This window comes from Eschrichtius robustus, chromosome 18 (assembly GCF_028021215.1).
Source record: "Eschrichtius robustus isolate mEscRob2 chromosome 18, mEscRob2.pri, whole genome shotgun sequence".
Classification (NCBI taxonomy): Eukaryota; Metazoa; Chordata; class Mammalia; order Artiodactyla; family Eschrichtiidae; genus Eschrichtius; species Eschrichtius robustus.
Window position 1 is genome coordinate 51,578,249 of NC_090841.1, and position 13,747 is coordinate 51,591,995.

The 13,747-nt window shown below is 39.6% G+C and overlaps 1 long non-coding RNA gene across 1 annotated transcript in view; it reads right to left on the bottom strand.

Annotated features, from left to right (window-relative positions):
* LOC137752049 (uncharacterized) overlaps positions 1-13,747 on the bottom strand; it is a 170,114-nt gene that overhangs the window by 85,534 nt on the left and 70,833 nt on the right. The window contains exon 2 of the long non-coding RNA XR_011071035.1: positions 1,400-1,536. This is a non-coding gene — a long non-coding RNA (uncharacterized lncRNA). The remainder of the gene's footprint in view (positions 1-1,399; positions 1,537-13,747) is intronic.

Consider the following 13,747-nt stretch of genomic DNA (forward strand, 5'->3'; position numbering starts at 1 on the left):
AAACCTGAACTTGTAAAGTGAAGGCAATAATGGTTATGTGATGCTATGCCTTTAACTACATGTCACTACATTTGTAGTTCTTGTAATCACTCCTTTTGCTGAATTTCTGATCTAAGGTCTATATAGATGCTCTAGAGTGTATCATAAGCTAAGATAATTAAAAGATGAACTAACATGCTTGTCACGATGCCAGTCTACATCGTAGCTAAGACATCGCTAGAAACTTAACAACACAGGGAAATATTAGTGTCCCATTGCTGCTGTAACAAATTACCAAAATTTAGTGCTCACAACGACACAAATTTATATCTTATAGTTCTGCAGGCCAGAAGTCCAATATGGGTCTCACTAGGTGTCTCAGTCAGATTGGGCTGCCATAACAAAGTACCACAGACTCTGGGCCCCAAACGACAGAAATGTATTTTCTCACAGCTCTAGAGGCTGGAAAGCCCAAGATCAAGGTTCTAGTCAATTTGATTTCTGGTGAGCACTCTCTTCTTGACTTGCAGTCGGTCACCTTCTCTACGTATCCTCACATGGTATGGAGAGACCGAGCGCTCTGGTATCTTCTTCTTCTCGTAAAGGTACAAGCTCTATAGCCCCACTTTTATGACCTCATTTAACCTTTATCATCTCCCCACAGACTCTGTTGCCAAACACAGTCACATTGGAAGTTAGAGCTTTAACGTATGTTTTTAGGAGTAATACAAACTTTCAGTTAATAACATAAAACCTGCGGTCAAGGTGTCAGCAGGACTGCACACTTTTTTGCACACTCTAGAGGAGAATCCATTTCCTTGCCTTTCCAGCTTCTAGAGACTGCTCACAATGATTGGCTCCTGGCTCCCAGCTCCCTTCCTTCTTGAAAGTCAGTGTATTAGTTTCCTAAGGCTGCCATAACAAACTGTCACAAAATGAGTGGCTTAAATTAACAGAAATTTATTGTCTTACAGTTCTGGAGGCTAGAAGTCCAAAATCAAGATGTTGGCAGGGTTCATTCCTTCTGAGGGTCGTGAGAGAGAATGAGTTCCATGCCACTCTCTTGGCTTTTGTTGGTTTATTGGCAATTTTTGGCATTTCTTGGCTTGCATATGCATCATTCCAATCTTCCACCTTCATGTGGTGCTAGCCCTATGTTTCTTCACAGAGTCTTCCCTCTGTGCATGTCTCTCTGCGCCCCAATTTTCTCTTTTTATAAAGACATCAGTGATATTGGATCAAAGTGTTCCCTAATGACTTCATTTTAACTTGATTACATTTTTAAAAACTCTGTTTCTGAATAAGATCATATTCTGAGTTACAGGGCATTAAGACTTCTACATATTTTGGTGGGGGACACAATTCAACCCATAGCCATCAGCAATGGCCAATAAAGTTCATCACATCACATTATTCTTACCTCTTCTTCCGCCTCTGTCTCTCACTTTTAAGGATCCTCATGATTACATTGGGCCAACTCAGATGCCATGCAGCACGACACATTCATGGGTTCCAGGAATTAGGATGTGGACATTTTTTGGAAGGCCGTTATTCTGCCTACAGGGGAAAAAAAGGTTATTTATTAAAACTCTCAGAAAGAGTCCTGGATGTGCCTTGAAGGAAGAGTTAGAAAATTTACTTATGTTTGGGGGGATGTGCAGGTGATGTGACTCTTCAGGAGGCATGGTTGCTAAACTGCCTTTCAAGGAGAGGGGTGTTTGAGTTTCTGAAAGAGCTAAGTCAGCGTTAAAGTACTGTGGCTAGATGAGCAGTTGGGCGCTTCTATCAGCGTTCTTGCATGAAGCATCCTCCAATCCTGCATCAAGCATCAACTTCTCAGCTAAATAAATGCTCAACAGATACTAAGATTAGGTTTCAGAGTTAATCAGCTATTTTGTGCATAAGTGTGCACTAAAATGATAAAAGTTCAATTTCAAGGAACAGGTTTTGGTTATAGGATACAGTTCTAGAATAATCACATGCCAGAAACCTCCTGAACTCCCTTCCCATCCCTGAAAATACACACACACACACACACACAGAGTTATTGTTGCTATACTGGTGAGACAAAGGAGAAAGAATAGGGCTCTTTATATTGTACTTATTTAAAACCTATTCCAATTCCTAAGTCAGGTGAATTTTTAGAATTCTGGTATGATTTTCTCCATACTCAAGCCTATCCTTATCTTCACTGAATATTTAGATTTTGCTTTATGACTTTCCCATAATTCATACAATTAATATTTATTTTATTTTATCGTAAATTTACTGAGACCCCTTCCATTCAATATGTAAATTTATTTAGGAATGAATATATTCCAATGCCCTGGACCCAAAGACTGAATTGAGTATCCCATTTGGTGCATCTGTCAAAGAAGAAGGATTATTTTAAAACATCCTGAATTCTTTCCAAAATCTTCTCCAGGGTCACAGTCAACTGCCACAGATTGCAATTTTCCCTGGAAGTGTAAAACAGAGGGAAGGGATAAAACAGAGTGAAAGAGAGAAAGCAAGTAATTCAAGGAACATAAAGAAGAAAGAATGATGGGAATAAGAGAAAGATAAGAAATCTTTGGAGGCTAAAGTTTAAAAGAGATTATTAAACAGGGAAAGATTGGGACTCCTAAGGAAATAGAGACAACACTCTCTGGACAGAGGTATACAGAAAGCACTAAGGAGGTAATTGTAAAGAAAGGGAATGCTAGACATACAAATAAAGAGGAAATGGGGGACTTCCCTGGAGGTACAGTGGTTAGGACTCTGTGCTTCCATTGCAGGCGGCCCGGCTTCGACCCTCCGTTGGGCAACTAGGATCCCACAAGCCGCACAGCCAAAAAACCCCGAAAAAACATAAAGAGAATGGAAGAGGAATGATAACATGAGCAAGGAGAGAGGGGAGAAAGCATAACCTGGAGGCTAAGATGTTTTTCATTATTCCACAGAGTACATTTTCTTTCAATACAAAAGGAAAGAAAAAGAATGTATGATTAGTTTATGATAAAAAGTGAAAACAGAATGGCAGCCAGAGGGCTAGAAATTTCTCAGGCCTCTTGAAGGATGCTGTACTCTGATTTTCAACATTGACTGGAATTCATTCTTACTAACATGAGTACAGGAATGACAAATCTCTGGGTGCTCTGCAAAGGCCCCAGATTCATTCATCGCCCATGGACTCCACGCAGGGGGGTTTCATAAATGATTCCCCAGGCATAGTAATCATGGACTGTGTGAGAAGGAAAGCGGGATTTTGGCCTGCCAGGTCCTCTGTGGCAATTTTCTTCTGTGAAATTGTTGTCCTCCTATTGTCCTGTGTCTGGAGTCCTGTCCCCTATGGAGGTGCTGCCTATGTATCCCTCACAAGTTTGTAAGGCTGTTAGATCCTTAAGTGACTTCCAAAGGTTTCACTACATCATTTTCAGAGAATTCTGGGAGAATTCACAAATAAACATTTCAACACTGTATAAAGATTTAATGACATGTGTGTTTAAGAGACAGGTTAGAAAAAGAAAAAGAAAAACCTAACCTCCTAAGGTGTGACTATCCAACCAAATGCCCCAGAGTCTTTCATCTAAATTTGATGTTCCTCCTGTAGACTCTGATTCCATGAAGATACACTCAATGTGTGTAAATATGCAAGTGAGGGGTGATCTGCATTACAGAATCTCCTTGCTTCTTTCTTAGACAGGATATGTATGTGTGTGTGTGTGTGTGTGTGTGTGTGTGTATTGAAGATACCACCTAGATCCAGGATAGTTTTCTGAGTTACTTTTGATTTACTTTGTACTACAAAAGGAAGTCTCCTGTTGCAAACTACATGTATTCCCAAGGTTCTAGCCTTTCCTAATGAATATCTTCTCATTAAAATGCATAAGTAAAGAAGTACTTTGCTTTTCCAGATACCAACTTTGGTATAAAATAAATAGAAGGTGAGAAAGTGCTCTTCAATCATTCTAGAATCATCTATCCTGAAAGCTTTCTAGCACAAATTAAAGATAAATGAACTGGTGAACAGTGGACAAAGTCTTTTTTTTTTTTTTTTAAACATCTTTATTGAAGTATAATTGCCTTACAATGGTGTGTTAGCTTCTGCTTTATAACAAAGTGAATCAGTTATACACATACAATATGTTCCCATATCTCTTCCCTCTTGCATCTCCCTCCCTCCCACCCTCCCCATCCCACCCCTCTAGGTGGTCACAAAGCACCGAGCTGATCTCCCTGTGCTATGTGGCTGCTTCCCGCTAGCTATCTATTTTACATTTGGTAGTGTATATATGTCCATGACACTCTCTTACCCTGTCACATCTCACCCCACCCCCTCCCCATATCCTCAAGTCCATTCTCTAGTAGGTCTGTGTCTTTATTCCCGTCTTGCCACTAGGTTCTTCATGGCTTTTTTTTTTTTTTTTCCTTAGATTCCGTATATATGTGTTAGCATACTGTATTTGTTTTTCTCTTTCTGACTTACTTCACTCTGTATGACAGACTCTAACTCCATCCACCTCATTACAAATACCTCCATTTCATTTCTTTTTATGGCTGAGTAATATTCCATTGTATATATGTGCCACATCTTCTTTATCCATTCATCTGTCGATGGACATTTAGGTTGCTTCCATGTCCTGGCTATTGTAAATAGAGCTGCAATGAACATTTTGGTACATGACTCTTTTTGAACTATGGTTTTCTCAGGGTATATGCCCAGTAGTGGGATTGCTGGGTCGTATGGTAGTTCTATTTGTAGTTTTTTAAGGAACCTCCATACTGTTCTCCATAGTGGCTGTATCAATTTACATTCCCACCAACAGTGCAAGAGTGTTCCCTTTCCTCCACACCCTCTCCAGCATTTATTGTTTCTAGATTTTTTGATGATGGCCAATCTGATCGGTGTGAGATGATATCTCATTGTAGTTTTGATTTGCATTTCTCTAATGATTAATGATGTTGAGCATTCTTTCATGTGTCTGTTGGCAATCTGTATATCTTCTTTGGAGAAATGTCTATTTAGGTCTTCTGCCCATTTTTGGATTGGGTTGTTGGTTTTTTTGTTATTGAGCTGCATGAGCTGCTTGTAAATCTTGGAGATTAATCCTTTGTCAGTTGCTTCATTTGCAAATATTTTCTCCCATCCTGAGGGTTGTCTTTTGGTCTTGTTTATGGTTTCCTTTGCTGTGCAAAAGCTTTTAAGTTTCATTAGGTCCCATTTGTTTATTTGTGTTCTTATTTCCATTTCTCTGGGAGCTGGGTCAAAAAGAATCTTGCTGTGATGTATGTCATAGAGTGTTCTGCCTATGTTTTCCTCTAAGAGTTTGATAGTGTCTGGCCTTACATTTAGGTCTTTAATCCATTTTGAGTTTATTTTTGTGCATGGTGTCAGGGAGTGTTCTAATTTCATACTTTTACATGTATCTGTCCAATTTTCCCAGCACCACTTATTGAAGAGGCTGTCTTTTCTCCACTGTATATTCTTGCCTCCTTTATCAAAGATAAGGTGACCATATGTGTGTGGGTTTATCTCTGGGCTTTCTATCCTGTTCCATTGATCTATATTTCTGTTTTTGTGCCAGTATCAAACTGTCTTGATTACTGTAGCTTTGTAACATAGTCTGAAGTCAGGGAGCCTGATTCCCCCAGCTCCATTTTTCGTTCTCAAGATTGCTTTGGCTATTCGGGGTCTTTTGTGTTTCCATACAAATTGTGAAATTTTTTGTTCTAGTTCTCTGAAAAACGCCAGTGGTAGTTTGATAGGGATTGCATTGAATCTGTAGATTGCTCTGGGTAGTAGAGTCATTTTCACAATGTTGATTCTTCCAATCCAAGTACATGGTATATCTCTCCATCTATTTGTATCATCTTTAATTTCTTTCATCAGTGTCTTATACTTTTCTCCATACAGGTCTTTTGTCTCCTTAGGTAGGTTTATTCCTAGATATTTTATTCTTTTTGTTGTAATGGTAAATGGGAGTGTTTTCTTAATTTCACTTTCAGATTTTTCATCATTAGTGTATAGGAATGCAAGAGATTTCTATGCATTAATTTTGTATCCTGCTACTTTACCAAATTCATTGATTAGCTCTTGTAGTTTTCTGGTAGGATCTTTAGAATTCTCTACATATAGTATTGTGTCATCTGCAAACAGTGACAGCTTTACTTCTTCTTTTCCAATTTGGATTCCTTTTCTTTCTTTTTCTTCTCTGATTGCTGTGGCTAAAACTTCCAAAACTATGTTGAATAATAGTGGTGAGAGTGGGCAACCTTGTCTTGTTCCTGATCTTAGTGGAAATGCTTTCAGTTTTTCACCATTGAGGATGATGTTGGCAGTGGGTTTTTCATATATGGCCTTTATTATATTGGGGAAAGTTCCCTCTATGCCTACTTTCTGGAGTGTTTTTATCATAAATGGGTGTTGAATTTCGTCGAAAGCTTTTCTGCATCTATTGAGATGATCATATGGTTTTTCTCCTTCAATTTGTTAATGTGGTGTATCAGGTTGATTGGTTTGCGTATATTGAACAATCCTTGCATTCCTGGGGTAAACCCCACTTGGTCATAGTGTATGATCCTTTTAATGTGCTGTTGGATTCTGTTTGCTAGTACTCTGTTGAGAATTTTTGCATCTATGTTCATCAGTGATATTGGCCTGTAGTTTTCTTTCTTTGTGACATCTTCGTCTGGTTTTGGTATCAGGGTGATGGTGGCCTCGTAGAATGAGTTTGGGAGTGTTCCTCCCTCTGCTATATTTTGGAAGAGTTTGAGATGTATAGGTGTTGGCTGTTCTCTAAATGTTTGATAGAATTCGCCTGTGAAGCCATCTGGTCCTGGGCTTTGGTTTGTTGGAAGATTTTTAATCACAGTTTCAATTTCAGTGCTTGTGATAGGTCTGTTCATATTTTCTATTTCTTCCTGGTTCAGTCTTGGAAGGTTGTGCTTTTCTAAGAATTTGTCCATTTCTTCCAGGTTGTCCATTTTATTGGCATATAGCTGCTTGTAGTAATCTCTCATGATCCTTTGTATTTCTGCAGTGTCAACTGTTACTTCTCCCTTTTCATTTCTAATTCTATTGATTTGAGTCTTCTCCCTTTTTTTCTTGGTAAGTCTGGCTAATGGTCTATCAATTTTGTTTACCTTCTCGAAGAACCAGCTTTTGGTTTTATTGATCTTTGCTATTGTTTCCTTCATTTCTTTTTCATTTATTTCTGATCTGATCTTTATGATTTCTTTCCTTCTGCTAACTTTGGGGTTTTTTTGTTCTTCTTTCTCTAATTGCTTTCGGTGTAAGGTTAGGTTGTTTATTTAAGATGTTTCTTGTTTCTTAAGGTAGGCTTGTATAGCTATAAACGTCCCTCTTAGAACTGCTTTTGCTGCATCCCATAGGTTTTGGGTCGTTGTGTTTTCATTGTCATTTGTTTCTAGGTATTTTTTGATTTCCTCTTTGATTTCTTCAGTGATCTCTTGGTTATTAAGTAGTGTGTTGTTTAGCTGCCATGTGTATTTCTTACAGATTTTTTCCTGTAATTGATATCTAGTCTCATAGCACTGTGGTCGGAAAAGATACTTGATATGATTTCAATTTTCTTAAATTTACCAAGGCTTGATTTGTGACCCAAGATATGATCTATCCTGGAGAATGTTCCATGAGCACTTGAGAAGAATGTGTATCCTGTTGTTTTTGGATGGAATGTCCTATAAATATCAATTAAGTCCATCTTGTTTAATGTGTCATTTAAAGCTTGTGTTTCCTTATTTATTTTCATTTTGGATGATCTGTCCATTGGGGAAAGTGGGGTGTTAACGTCCCCTACTATGACTGTGTTACTGTCGATTTCCCCTTTTATGGCTGTTAGCCTTATGTATTGAGGTGCTCCTATGTTGGGTGTGTAAATATTTACAATTGTTATATCCTCTTCTTGGACTGATCCCTTGATCATTATGTAGTGTCCTTCTTTGTCTCTTGTAATAGTCTTTGTTTTAAAGTCTATTTTGTCTGATATGAGAATTGCTACTCCTGCTTTCTTTTGATATCCGTTTGCATGGAATATCTTTTTTCCATCCCCTCACTTTCAGTCTGTATGTGTCCCTAGGTCTGAAGTGGGTTGCTTGTAGACAGCATATATATGGGTCTTGTTTTTGTATCCATTCAGCCAGTCTATGTCTTTTGTTTGGAGCATTTACTCCATTTACATTTAAGGTAATTATCAATATGTATGTTCCTATTACCATTTTCTTAATTGTTTTTGGTTTATTATTGTAGGTCTTTTCCTTCTCTTGTGTTTCCTGCCTAGAGAAGTTCCTTTAGCATTTGTTGTAAAGCTGGTTTGGTGGTGCTGAATTCTCTTAGCTTTTGCTTGTCTGTAAAGCTTTTAATTTCTCCATCGAATCTGAATAAGATTGTTGCTGGGTAGAGTAATCTTGGTTGTAGGTTTTTCTCTTTCATCACTTTAAATATGTCCTGTGACTCCCTTCTGGCTTGCAGAGTTTCTGCTGAAAAATCAGCTGTTAACCTTATGGGGATTCTCTTATGTGTTACTTGTTGTATTTCCCTTGCTGCTTTTAATATTTGTTCTTTGTATTTAATTTTTGATAGTTTGATTCATATGTGTCTTGGTGTGTTTCTCCTTGGATTTATCCTGTATAGGATCTCTGTGCTTTCTGGACTTGATTAACTATTTCCTTTCCTATATTAGGGACGTTTTCAACTATAATCTCTTCAAATATTTTCTCAGTCCCTTTCTTTTTCTCTTCTTCTTCTGGGACCCCTATAATTCGAATGTTGGTGCCTTTAATGTTGTCCCAGAGGTCTCTGAGATTGTCCTCAATTCTTTTCATTCTTTTTTCTTTATTCTGCTCTGCAGTAATTATTTCCATTATTTTATCTTCCAGGTCACTTATCCATTCTTCTGCCTCAGTTATTCTGCTATTGATCCCTTCTAGAGAATTTTTAATTTCATTTATTGTGTTGTTCATCTCTGTTTGTTTCCTCTAGTTCCTCTAGGTCCTTGTTAGACGTTTCTTGTATTTTCACCATTCTATTTCCAAGATTTTGGATCATCTTTACTATCATTACTCTGAATTCTTTTTCAGGTAGGCTGCCTATTTCCTCTACATTTGTTAGGTCTGGTGGGTTTTTGCCTTGCTCCTTCATCTGCTGTGTGTTTCTCTGTCTTCTCGTTTTGTTTAACTTACTGTGTTTGGGGTCTCCTTTTCGCAGCCTGCAGGTTCATAGTTTCTGTTGTTTTTGGTGTCTGTCCCCAGTGGCTAAGGTTGGTTCAGTGGGTTGTGTAGGCTTCCTGGTGGAGGGGACTAGTGCCTGTGTTCTGGTGGATGAGACTGGATCTTGGCTTTCTGGTGGGCATGTCCACGTCTGGTGGTGTGTTTTGGGGTGTCTGTGGCCTCATTATGATTTTAGGCAGCCTCTGTGCTAATGGATGGGGTTGTGTTCCTGTCTTGCTAGTTGTTTGGCATAGGGTGTCCTGCACTGTAGCTTGCTGGTCGTTGAGTGGAGCTGGGTCTTGGCATTGAGATGGAGATCTCTGGAGATTTACGCCATTTGATATTACGTGGAGCTGGGAGGTCTCTTGTGGACCAGTGTTCTGAACTTTGCTCTCCCATCTCAGAGGCACAGCCCTGACGCCTGGCTGGAGCACCAAGAGCCTGTCCTCCACACAGCTCAGAATAAAAAGGAGAAAGAAAAGAAAGAAAGAAAGAAGATAAAATAAAATAAAGTAAAATAAAGTTATTAAAATAAAAAATAATTATTAAGAAAAAAAATTTTTTTTAAGTAATAAAAAAAAAAGGACAGACAGAACCCTAGGACAAATGGTAAAAGCAAAGCTATATGGACAAAATCACACACAGAAACATACACATACACACTCACAAAAAGAGAAAAAGGGAAAAGAGACATATATATACTGTTGCTCCCAAAGTCCACCTCCTCAATTTGGGATGATTCGTTGTCTGTTCAGGTATTCCACAGATGCAGGTACATCAAGTTGATGGTGGAGGTTTAATCCGCTGCTCCTGAGGCTACTGGGAGAGATTTCCCTTTCTCTTCTTTGATCGCACAGCTCCTGGGGTTCAGCTTTGGATTTGGACCTGCCTCTGCGTGTAGGTCGCCTGAGGGCGTCTGTTCCCCGCCCAGACAGGACGGGGTTAAAGGAGCAGCTGCTTCGGGGGCTCTGGCTCACTCAGGCCGGGGGGAGGGAGGGGTACGGATGTGGGGCGAACCTGTGGCGGCAGAGGCCGGCGTGACGTTGCACCAGCCTGAGGCGCCGTGCATTCTCCCGGGGAAGTTGTCCCCGGATCACGGGAGCCTGGCAGTGGCGGGCTGCACAGGCTCCCGGGAGGGGCGGTGTGGAGAGTGACCTGTGCTTGCACACAGGCTTCATGGTGGCGGCAGCAACAGCCTTAGCGTCTCATGCCCGTCTCTGGGGTCCGCGCTGATAGCCGCGGCTTGAGCCCGTCTCTGGAGCTCATTTAGGCGGCGCTCTTAGTCTCCCCCCCCTCGCGCACCAGGAAACAAAGAGGCAAGAAAAAGTCTCTTGCCTCTTCGGCAGCTGCAGACTTTTTCCCGGACTCCCTCCCGGCTAGCTGTGATGCACTAACCCCTTCAGGCTGTGTTCACGCCGCCAACCCCAGTCCTCTCCCTGCCATCCGACCGAAGCCCGAGCCTCAGCTCCCAGCCCCCGCCCGCCCCGGCGGGTGAGCAGACAAGCCTCTCGGGCTGCTGAGTGCTGCTCAGCGCCGAGCCTCCGTGCGGGGGTCTCTCCGCTTTGCCCTCCGCACCCCTGTGGCTGCGCTCTCCTCCGTGGCTCCGAAGCATCCCCCCTCCGCCACCCGCAGTCTCTGCCCGCGAAGGGGCTTCCTAGTGTGTGGAAACCTTTCCTCCTTCCCAGCTCCCTCCCACTGGTGCAGGTCCCGTCCCTATTCTTTTGTCTCTGTTTTTTCTTTTGCCCTACCCAGGTATGTGGGGAGTTTCTTGCCTTTTAGGATGTCTGAGGTCTTCTGCCAGCGTTCAGTAGGTGTTCTGTAGGAGTTGTTCCACGTGTAGATGTATTTCTGATGTACTTGTGGGGAGGAAGGTGATCTCCGCGTCTTACTCCTCCGCCATCTTGAAGCTCCTCCCCACAATTTCCTTTCTTGATTAAATGCCTTAGATAGAGGCACTTAGGAAGGCTGATAAGACAGTCTATTAAATTCAAACAGGAGATGAGGGAATGACCCTCAGAGACCTTGGATGTTGGCCAGTACATCAGTTCAAGCCGTGGTGCCTGGGCTGGCTCCTGGACTCTGTGCTCCTTAGGTAAGAGGTAACTTATATGTAATAGATGCTGTGAACTAATTAAGAAAGCAAGGGTAAACACGTGGGTGTAAACGTTTACAAAACAAAAAAGCGCAGCCCTCTGCTTAAGTTCCAGGAAAAAATAAATATGCAAAAATTTTTATTTTGAAAAATTCCCATAGTAGAACCAGAACTGTGAAATGTCTCTCTGAATAAATATACATTTATGAATATCTTAGGAGGCCTACTGCTGAAACACACAACAGATATCATTTTAAGCTATAATTTATGACTTCTTCATCAGCCTCTGAAACAACTAAATTATTAAAGAAGAAGAAGAAGGGGAAGAAGTCTAATGCATATAACAAGTTAAGTCGAACTATTAAGTTTATTAACACCAGGAAATTTCTTATCTTTTTGGAGAAGTTAGGTGTTTGAGAAGAATTTTTGAGTTCAAGTTAACTCAAAATTTTTGAGGGATAATTTTTGGGTTAAAATTTTTGAGTTAAAATAATACACTTTATTAGTGTTGAAGATCTAGCTGGACATAACTTTACTGACTAAATTCTCAAAAGAGAGTCTCTCATTTCCGATCTTATTTGCTTTCTAATGTGGGACTTTGATGCTTCCCTTCTACAAAGATTCAATGCATTTTCTGTGTAGGTAAAAATTTAAGTAAGATATGTAAAAAATAAAATATTTATTTGCATTCACTTTTGTGTTAGTTATTAAAAATATATGTGAGAATATCATCCATTATATCTCCCAGATCTCTCTCTAGAGTTTCCAGTGAGGAATATTTCCTTTGAGTTCGGGATAAAGATATATTTGTATTCACTGTTACCTTTTAAGCCTTGAGTAACTTTCTATATTTCTCTCATCCCAATGTCTCTCAGAAAACTCAAGGCTAAATTTTATGGTCAAGTGTAATCACTGCATTTTTCCCTAGTGTTTGTCATGCTAGCTTTTATCTCTTTTCCAAACTTGATTTCTCCCTTGTCTTCCTCCAACTTTTTAAAAACAATTTTATTGTTATGGTTTAATAAGATGCTTTAAATCCTTTTTCTCTATTAAGGAAGTAAATGAGTACAGTACTGAACCCACACAAGCATCAATCACATACCGTATGTGGGTTCTTTGTAAAGAAATTACTGTTTTCTACTCTGTGGCATCCTTCTTCTTATGAGACAAATGAATTCCTGCTTATTCTTCAAGGCTGAACTCAAGTGTCTCCCCTACTGTACCCCCTTCTCTCATCCAGAAGGCAGAGTCCATCACTTTACAGTAGTACTGCCCTTGCCTCTGTGGAGTCACTCATCACACAGGCTCTTTCTGTTTGTATCTGTCTTTACTCACAGATTATCTGGTTGTACTTTTTTCATGTTTCTATGCCCAATATCTAGTCTCCATGCCCTTCTTGAAACCCAATACCAGGCAAACGGTAGATATTAATCATTGCATGTAGATGAGACAAATCAATTAATGAATTTAAATACTATGAAAAAAATATGATACCTTGGCAGCGTTTATGAGGATAGTGAATGCATTGATGGACAAGCTTCCATTGAGTTTCCTCTAAGTAACTGACACCATGCTATGTGCTACTGGGGGGCGAGAGGAGGACCCACCAGGGAAATGAAACTCCAACGTGTGATACCTTCAAGGAGTTAATTGTGCTGAGAAGGATAAGACTAATATGAGTTTGAGTGAGTTGGATAATTTTTAAGACTTGGAATAGTCTTAACAATATACATCAGTGTCTTCATTCAGGATAGGGTGGCAGAACAGAATAATCAACGATATGAAGACAAAACAATGAACATGACTTACTCAAGGAATGTTGAGAAAACCTGTTTAAAAGACTTGAAGGTGAGTGATAATTAAAGATGAGTAAACAATATGGTTAAATCAGTAGTTGTGTGGGAGGATAGAAAGTAGGAGTTGGATTACATGAAATTCTCAAGATTCATGTAGAGTGATATTTGATACGCATAAAAGGCATAGTTCACTTTTCAACAAGAGGATGGTTTAATGAAAATTAGATTAATTTGGCAACATTATAAACAATAAATTAGAGCAGTGTAAAACAGAGGTAGGGAGATTATATAAGTAACAGTAGAAATCCAGGTATGGGAAGGAGAAGGTCTAGATTAAAATGCTTATAATATTAATAGAAGCAAAATTTCTATCCGGAAAACATTTCAAAGCAAGAATCTTGAGGCTTGGTGGATGAAAAAGGGTAGGTGAATAATGAGCCACAGTTTCTTAGTTAGAAGTAAAAATCTCACCATACCAATACTGAGAAGTAATAAATTTAATACATGCCATACTACTGTAGATCTTTAAAACTGTAAATCAGTAGAGAGAATGTAATTCCCAAACAAAAGGATGTAAAATGATGTATGATAGTACTAGACATTGATTTTTTTTCCCCTGGAATAGTTCAACACGGAAGATAATTCACACTCATCATTATTTTAATATTGA